The sequence below is a fragment of the Pan troglodytes genome, chromosome 9, assembly GCF_028858775.2.
Source record: "Pan troglodytes isolate AG18354 chromosome 9, NHGRI_mPanTro3-v2.0_pri, whole genome shotgun sequence".
NCBI classification, from domain to species: Eukaryota; Metazoa; Chordata; class Mammalia; order Primates; family Hominidae; genus Pan; species Pan troglodytes.
In genome coordinates, this window is record NC_072407.2 from 40,568,703 (window position 1) to 40,577,828 (window position 9,126).

A 9,126-nucleotide genomic window follows, 5' to 3' on the forward strand; every position below is an offset into this window, starting at 1 on the left:
ATTCTCATCTTCAAATGAGAAAATGGAGTCAGAGAGGTTATGAAATGTGTCCCAAATCACACAGGTTGCAAGAGGTGGGGCTAGAATTTAAAGCAATGTTACGGCACTCCAACACCTGGGTTTTTAACCAGTACTCCACACCACAGCTCAACATTAGATGGATAATAATGGCCATGATACTCATACTCGCTCATTAAGAATGAAGCCCAATGAGTATCTTCCAATTTGACCTCTTCTTCTTCCTCCTTGGGTGGGTGGATGAAGGAAATGCCCAAGATGAGGGACCTGATCTCCACTGTGCTAGTTGGCTTGGGCTACCATAACAAAATGCCGTGGACTGGGTAGCTTAAACATCAGAAAATATATATTTTCACGGTATGGAGGCTTGAAGTAGAAGATCAAAGTTTGATTTATTGATTTATACCAGTGGTTTTCCTGGTTCTCCAACTTGAAGCCAGCAGATTGTGGGACTTCTCAATCTCCATAATTGTGTGATCCAATTCCCATAAGGCAGGTGTGATTTCTCGGGAGGCTTCTGTCCTTGGCTTCCAGACAACTGCCTTCTTACTGTGTCTTCACCTGGTCATTCCTTTGTACACACACACTTCTGGTGTCTCTGTGTGTATGTCCAAATCTCCTTTTCTTATAAGGATACCAGTAAGATTGGATTAGAACCCACTCTAATGACCCCATCTTAACTTAACCCATTTAAGGCTTGTGATGGTTAATCTTATGTGTCAGCTTGACTGGGCGATGGGATACCCATATAGCTACTAAAACGATTCTGGGTATGTCTGTGTTCATACTTCTGGAAGAGATTAGCATTTAAGTCAGTAAACTGAGTAAAGAAGATCCACCCTCACCAATGTGGATGGGCATCACCTAATGTGTTTAAGGCCCAGATAGAACCAAAAAGTGGAGGAAAGGCTAATTTGCTCTCTCTAAGCTGGGATGTCCATCTTCTCCTGCCCTTAGACATCCGTGCTCCTGGATCTCAGGACTTTGGGCTTGGACTGAATTACACTACTGATTTTCCTGGTTCTCCAGCTTGAAGACAGCAGATTGTGGGACTTCTTGACCTCCATAATTGTGTGAGCCAATTCCCGTAATAATCTCTCTCTCTCATAGCAGATTTTTATACAAAAATAATCAGAAAATGATGCTCCTTTTCCATCTCTCTCCAGAAGCACTAACTGTTCATAAGTTGAAAGTGAATATAGTTTTTAATTAAAATCTATGAAAAATTTAGCAATTGTTCTCATTATATATAAAACAAAGCCACATAGTTATTATAGTTTAAACATAATTAAATTAAATTAAAGCTAAAGCTCCTTTGTCTTAAAAACTAACCCTTTCTTATCCTTAAAAAAATATTGTGAAATTTGAGAGCCCTCACTGAGGCAAACTGGGCAGTTTCCTAGTTTGGCTTTTTGTAAAGACATTTATTGGTATCCTGCAATTAGGCATTCAGGCCATTATGTTTACTGTAGAGCTGAGAAAGCTTATTCCCCAAACCTGTATACTAGCTCTGAGAAATTTAGGTCATGTTCCTCCTATGTCAATGTTTGAACTCAATCTGCGATCTTATGGAGGTAAGTAGGATGAGGAGGCAAAACAATGCCTCACTATTTTGTAAGGTTTGGAAATGGAACAGATGTCTCCTGATTAGAAAGGATATTTAGCAATCGTATACACCGGCCTTTACTCTCAGCTCTTCAAATTTTCTCATGAAGACGTGGTCCTCATATCTTCTCTTGTTTGAGGAATAAGGAGAAGGCATTTATTACACATTTTCTGGGACTGGTCAGGATTAGCAAGACAATGAGAATGGAGTTCTGTGTTGTCTCTTGACCTTTGTGGAAGACTGGAGTTAGTGAAGTGTGGGGTCTTGTGCAAATTACTTTGACCTTTTAAGCTTTTGGCTCTGTTTCCTAGTCTATAGGAATCATGGGGGATTTCTACAAAGGGAAGTAATGGTGCAAGAGGGGGTAGGGAGAATAGAGATTGGGATAAGGGGAAGAGGGAAGAGAAGAGAAGCAAATACATGATTTCTTCTTAACCAGTTCATGGATTCAACAACTTCTGAGACTTTTTCTCATGGCTTTTTCTGATAGTCAAGAATACAGACTTTTCTTTGCCCACACGGTGGCACTAGCTGCTTAGAAAACAGTGTAGCTAAAATCAGAAAGCCCGCAGCAGATCTCCTGAAAGCATGGAGAGTGAGCTGCAGCCGACGTTTAGAGCAATTAATAACACATTAGAAATTTTACTAACAGGGGTAATTCACATTGAGTTAATTAGAAAACAATTTTAAGACAGAGAAAGTGGGGGAGAAATGAGCGTGTGGAGAGGCTGTCTCTCCGCCGCCAGTGCAGGGTGGCGAGTTTGCATGCTCACCCAGGGCTCCGATCTAGCGATGACCTGTTAAGGTTCTGCTCCATTGCCACCTTGAGTTTCTTTACCGTCTAAGATGCATCTTGGATGGGTTAGGGAGGGATGTTCCCTTTTCAGTGTAGTGGAAAGAACGTTGTCCTGGGAGCTGGGAGATCGGATTTGTAATGCTATTTCTGCTACTAATTCCCTTCTGTGACATTGAACAGGAACACCATGCCCTTCAGAAATAAATAAAACACATGCGTTGGGGCAAGGAACCTCTAAGTTCCCTTCTAGTTCTGGCTTTCAAATTGGTGATGTTAGAAGACAAGAGTTTTGCTAGTTAGAGATGTATAGATACATGCTTATGTATGTAATCTCAATGTCCGTAAACAGCATCTGCTGAATTATGATAAGAGCTCAAAATGCAGCGTTCACACACTCAGACCATGGCTGCAGGAGTAGATTTTGATTGTTATCAGCAATTGGAACTCATTGCTGTCTGGGAAGAGATTGAATTTGAAAAGTTCTCTTAAAAGGGCCTTTGGGAGCCAAGGGGAATAAGTGTAGGCAACCTGCTAAGGGGGGTTGGGGCTTGGATGGAGAGGCAGGTGAAAGCAGGGATGCAGGGAGCACATTGCCTGGAGGAGCAGGGCCAGTGAAGGGCCTGTCGGCACTTCCAGGACTAACCACAGCTAATCACTAGTCTGGGAGGTCTGCGCTCAAGGCTGGAGCTTGGCATCAAATTGTCCAGGCTCTAGTTCACCCTTTTCGTTCTTCGTCTCTTGCAACAATTGGCCAATACATGTCGGCAGTGTTTTATTTTTAATTTGCTTGGAACAACATGGATCCTAGGCAGCTCTGTCTTTGCTATTTTATGATGCAAGATAAGGTTTGCTTGTCATGTGGAAAAGATTTGAAATAAAGACAGTGGATAAAATGTTAGTGTCCAGAGGGACAATGGGCCATTATTTAACTTGTTTTTTCCAGGTGATCCAAGGGAGGTCTTACTTCTCAATAGGAGACAAGTGACTTGATTTCAACATGGATGGGAGAAATTGGGAGGTGAAATTGGGAGAAACATGGAAATACTGGTGATGTATACAAATCCAGACTTTTATCAAACAGAGCAATTAGAAAACTGTATCTTCATATGCACCCAATATTTTGTTATGTCTCATTTAAAATTCATTGAGTACTTTATTTGTAAATATTGTGATTTTTCCTAGTTATAAAAGTATACATGACGATGAAAAATTGAGCAATACAGAAATCTATGTTAAATATGATTTGAAGAGAGAGAGAGAGAGAGAGAAAGCTCCTCCATTATCTGGTCTGAACCTCACACCCCCACCATTCTTTGATGAGTCCATTTGACCAGCTTACTTTTCCAAGAAAAATTGAAAAGGATTCCATTTATAAATTTTCGAGCTCAGAGAAATTTTCTAACTCTGCTTTGGAAGTTATGGGCAACTAACCAACTCTGTTCACCTTAGACTCTCGGTGCTAAACCAAGGAAAGTCCAAAACAAACCAGTGCATTTTGTCACTTTAGTTTCACGTAACTTCCAAGTGAACCTACAGAACTGAAGCCTGATCCTTGAACTTGCTGCTTTGTTCTAATACTGTGGGATATTATTATTTTGCTCTTTCCTTCAAGGGGAAGCATGAACATCTGGCCTTTTCTTTTTCTTTCTGTAAGTCCATTGGAGATGCAAGATTTTAAGGAGCAGGAGGATAGGGGGGAAGGACACCCTCTTGCATGTAAGTCATGTCATGACTCCTCTCTACTTGACCTCATTGTGTAAGGAGGGCCCAGGGCCACAAAGCTTGCTTCCTGAGGGTCCTGTTGAACATGAACACTGTCTTCAGGAAATTCTTAGCTCTCACCTGCCTTTCTCACCATGTTGCCTCAAATATGACCCTCAGGTAAAGGCTGCATCTCCTTGGGGGAAAAACACACTGAAGCTCCTAGAAGCCACAGACCAGTTTCTCCTTTCCCCCAGTGTTACTGCAGTGGCTTCTGCCTTGTCTTTAGTGAGCAGCTGTGGCCCCAGGGCTGTTGTGTGGTTAAATAGGTCCAAATGCGAAAGAGTGGGAGATGTAAGAGGAGCGTCGAATGAGGGCAGCACAGAACAGTGAAATCCTTGCACCTGCCTCCTTGACAGTTTTTGCTGAGAATCAGACAAGCAAGGACTCTCTCACTTATTAGCTGAACACAGAAAGACTTTGGGGATAAAGCTGGTCTGAGAATTATAAAGGGGTTTTGAAACAGAGACAGAGGTGTGTATACACGTATTCATTCTTGAATTATCCTTAGACTATTACTACAAAGTGGCTTTCATTATTCTCCTTTCATGGTATAATGGAGTGATTAAGAACATGAGCTTTGGAATTCCACCCCACCTTCACTAAGTAGTGGCTGTGTGACCATGGGCAAGTCACTCCATTGCTCTGAACTTCTGTCGCTTCTTTTTAGACATAATACTATCAAATGCGTATGATTGTTGTGAAAATTAAATGACATATAAAACACTTACAAGCCTAGCCCATTGCTCTCAATAATGGGGACTAATATTATTAATCTTATGTTGCAGGTGATGAGATTGGAGTTCATAAAATTTAAGCAATGAATCAAAGGCCTGAGTCAAGATTTAAATCCAGGTCTGTTGACGTCCATACTCGAGTAATGTTTAAACTTACAGTAGTTACAAGGAGCATCAACCTTCCTCAGCAAGATTTGACCAGGTTGAAAGGTTCTGAGATTGTTTGGATAACATTTCAAGATAATAATAAAAAAATTCCATAGTGTTGTTAATATCTGATGAACATCTACAAAGAGGCAGACATCGTTTCAAGTATTTTCCTATAATAACTCTCATTGTATAACATTATTGACTCTTTGAGATATATACTACTAGCCTTTCCTTTTTACAGATGTGGAACTGAGGCACAGAGATATAGAACCCTGGCAAAAGCTGGGGCTTATACTGACTGACAAGACCATTTCCAACCCAAACCTTCTTAGGGAGGGAACTGGCAGCCCCAGCAAACTCTCGCACATGGTTCTACACTCAGGCCCCCTTGACCTAAGCTTCCTAAAGAGCCAGGTGGCAGCTGGAGCTGGGGTCTCCTGGCCCATGATTGGCTGCCATCATTTGTGGTTAGCCCTCCATGGTGGGGGAGGCTGGGAAGGACAGTGGAAGCTGATAAACATCTCAGCAGCATGTTCTGAGAAACAAGAGAGCAAGGAGAGAGCAGAGAACACACTTTGCCTTCTCTTTGGTATTGAGTAATATCAACCACATTGCAGACATCTCAACACTTTGGCCAGGCAGCCTGCTGAGCAAGGTAACACTCATACTTTTCATGCCTTGAGCCAAAATATGTATTACATTTTTATGTTTCTAACTAGAAGTGCTTGAGCTTTTTTTCCTTCCAGGTGATGAGGGGATGGAATGAGCAAAGCTACATCAATTTTTTTTTAATGTATGAAAATAAAAAAGGTACAAGAGGCCAAGTTTAGGGCCACTGAAGGTTCATAGAAAGATGCAAAATATCTGAATTACTATAAATGAATGCTATTGTCAGAGGAAAGGTTTAAGGAGTGCTTCTTGAATGAATGTGTACAAATCAGCAGAAGGTAAGGTATGAGACTCTTGGAAATAAATACTGGTAGTTCAGGTGAGAAAAATAATCAGGAACATAAATTCTAGGGTGGGAGGAAATGTATGGTTTCCCAGGTATTAACAAGTATTGCCAGGCATTTCCTGAACTAGATTGGCCTAAGTAGGAGACCAATGTTTCTCAAAATATTCACTCATTTTAGAATCACTGAATGTTTAAAAATGCAATTTCTGGATTCCTTCCCAAGCAGCCAGACTCTTTGGGACCTGATGATCTGCATTTCTTTTTAAAAACAAACTCGCTCATGATTCTGATTTGTATTAATTTTGAGAATTGCCATGGTAGAGACCCTGCTTTGAGGTTGTGTTCTTGAGTCAGGATTCCTGGCCAGGGATTGTAATGATATATTTCTCTTTCTGAAGTGGTTCATGCAAGAGGTTGTCTGAAGGAAGAGCAAGAATTGTAGTGTTATTTTGTGGATACTTGAGACTTACAAAAAGGCTTTTTATTTTGTCACATTTTTGATACATGATGTTTGGCAAAAAACAGACAGTAGTATTTGCAGAGTGAATGAATAAGTGGAACAGGTGTGATAATGAGAAGTCACACTTGAGCACACAGTTATTACTTGGAAATTGTGTACAGACTAAGTTGAAGATGTTAGGAGGGAAGATTGTGGGCCAAGTAATGGGGTGTATGTGTGTGTGTGTAGGGTGGGCAGCTGGGATGGAAATGGGGGGCTGCTGCTGCTGCTGTGCCCTGGCCTCCTGAACTAATGATATCACTCACCAGAAACTACTGTTCCTGCACTGTCCAAGCCATCCCAAACTAGTTTGTCAAAATGAATCTGTGCTGTGCGGAGGGAGGCACGCCTGTAGCTCTGATGTCAGATGGCAATGTCGATATGGCAGTGGCCGGTGGGGACAAGGCTGAGCCAGCACCAACCACTCAGCCTTTGAGATCCCGAGGCTGGTCTACTGCTGAGATCTTTTGTTAGAAGAGAGGAGATCAAGCATTTGCAAGGTTTCTGAGTGTCAAAATATGAATCCAAGATAACTCTTTCACAATCCTAACTTCATGCTGTCTACAGGTCCATATTTTAGCCTGCTTTCTCCATGTTCATCCAAAAAGAAAGAAAAGCTAAGGGTGGTGGTCATATTTGAAATTAGCCAGATCTTAAGTTTTTCTGGGGGAAATTTAGAAGAAAATATGGAAAAGTGACTATGAGCACATATACATCTAGTCTTTAAAACAGTTTTATCCAAAATAAATGTATCACAAAATTAATAAAAATAGTTACTTGCTTGTTTTGAATAATTCAAATGATACAAAAATTAATAAAATAAAAAGTGCAAAAGGCCCTCTTATCAATGCCAATTCTATTTTTTTCAGAAATTAAACACTGTTAAGATTTTAGTGTATATCCTTTCAGAATTCCTGTGATTTCATATATGTACAAATACAAACATATCTACATAAAGAGAATCCTACTATACTTGCTATTGTCATTCCATTCTCTGCTTTTTCATGTGAGCATCTTTCCATGTCACTGATGCATACAGAAATTGCACATATGCATCAGTGCATACAGAAAATTAAATTTTCTGCATGGTTTTCCACTGTATGTCTGGACCATAGTTTATTTAATAATAATGCCCTTTGGGTAATTATTTATATTGTTTCCTGCTTTTTCAAAGTAACAGTTTTGGAAACAAATCTCTCTCTCTCTGTCTTTATATAAATATTGTTGCATTCCTGTGGAAATGTTTCTATTGGATAACTTCCCAAAAGGAGATTTATTGCATCAAAGATAATATATTCAAAAATTTTAAAGACATTGCTAAATTGTCTAGTAGGCATTTTATACCAATTTATACTCCTCCCAAGAATGTATGGAGATATCTTAATTTCTCCATGCCTTCATTAATGCTGAACCATATAAGTAGTTTTAATCTTTGCTAATTGAATAGATAAAAAATATCTAATCTAAGTCTAGTTCTTAAAAGTTCTGTCTTCTACCAAAAGTAATACACGTCTATTTTAGGGAGTAAAAATCACAAGTAAGGATAAAAAGTAGTGCAGCAATAAACACAGGAGTGTAGATGTCTCTGAACATACTGATTTGACTTCCTTTGGATAAATACCCAGTAGTAGGACTGCTGGATCATATAATAATTCTATCTTTAGTTTTTTTGAGGACCTCCATACTATTCTTCATAGTGGCTGTACTAATTTACATTCCTACCAACTGTGTATGAAGGTTCCCTTTTCTCTACATCCTTGCCAGCATTCATTATTGGTTGTCATTTGGATACAATCTATTTTAACTGGGGTGAGATGACATCTCATTGTAGTTTTGATTTGCATTTCTCTGATGATCAGTGGTGTTGAGCACCTTTTCGTATACCTGTTTGCCATTTGTATGTCTTCCTTTGAGAAATGTCTATTCAGATATTTTGCCTATTTTAAAATTGGATTATTAGATTGTTTCCTGTAGAGTTGTTTGAGCTCCTTGTATATTCTGGTTATTAATCTCTTGTCAGATGCATAGCTTACAAATATTTTCTCCCATGATGTGGATTGTGTCTTCACTTTGTGGATTGTTTACTTTGCTGTGCAGAAGCTTTTAACTTGATGCAATCCCATTTGTCCACTTTTGCTTTTGTTGCCTTCCGCAGGAGTATTTAAATAAATGTAGTTTGGTAGATTTTGGTATAGTAATGCAGGCCAGTGGGAGTCAGGGGAGAAATGTGTAGGGAAGTGAGATAGTTCTAAGGACCCTACATACATGCCTTATGATTGACTTACTCAATGTGAAAGTCGATATTAAACTTGATGAGCTCTAGAGACGGTCATGCATTTTAAAAAGAATTACTCAAAATATTGTCTTGGAATACCAGAGAGAAAGTGCTTTAAGTATAGGCTGGGAAGTAAAATACTAAAGGAATGAGAAGGCATTTGGGGTTGAGTTCAACCTAAGAGGCAGGGGAGCCACAGGGAAAGACCTAGCACCTGCCACAGAAGAGAATTAGGAAGCAGAATTGAACTATAAGCAATTTTGAGGTGTTCGTTGGGCTGCAGTTGAAATATTTTTTGAGGTTAATGAGACATTTGAAATGGCCGTGTA

General features: G+C 39.7%; 1 protein-coding gene across 2 annotated transcripts in view; it reads left to right on the plus strand.

Annotated features, from left to right (window-relative positions):
• RAG1 (recombination activating 1) overlaps positions 1 to 9,126 on the plus strand; it is a 69,753-nt gene that overhangs the window by 45,073 nt on the left and 15,554 nt on the right. The window contains exon 1 of one of the 2 annotated variants that reach the window (XM_001154240.8): positions 5,570 to 5,723. The exons of the other annotated variant lie outside the window; for it this stretch is intronic. The gene's annotated coding sequence lies outside the window, so the exon portion shown is untranslated. Of the gene's footprint in view, positions 1 to 5,569; positions 5,724 to 9,126 lie in introns of those variants that run through there. 2 annotated transcript variants of the gene reach the window in all.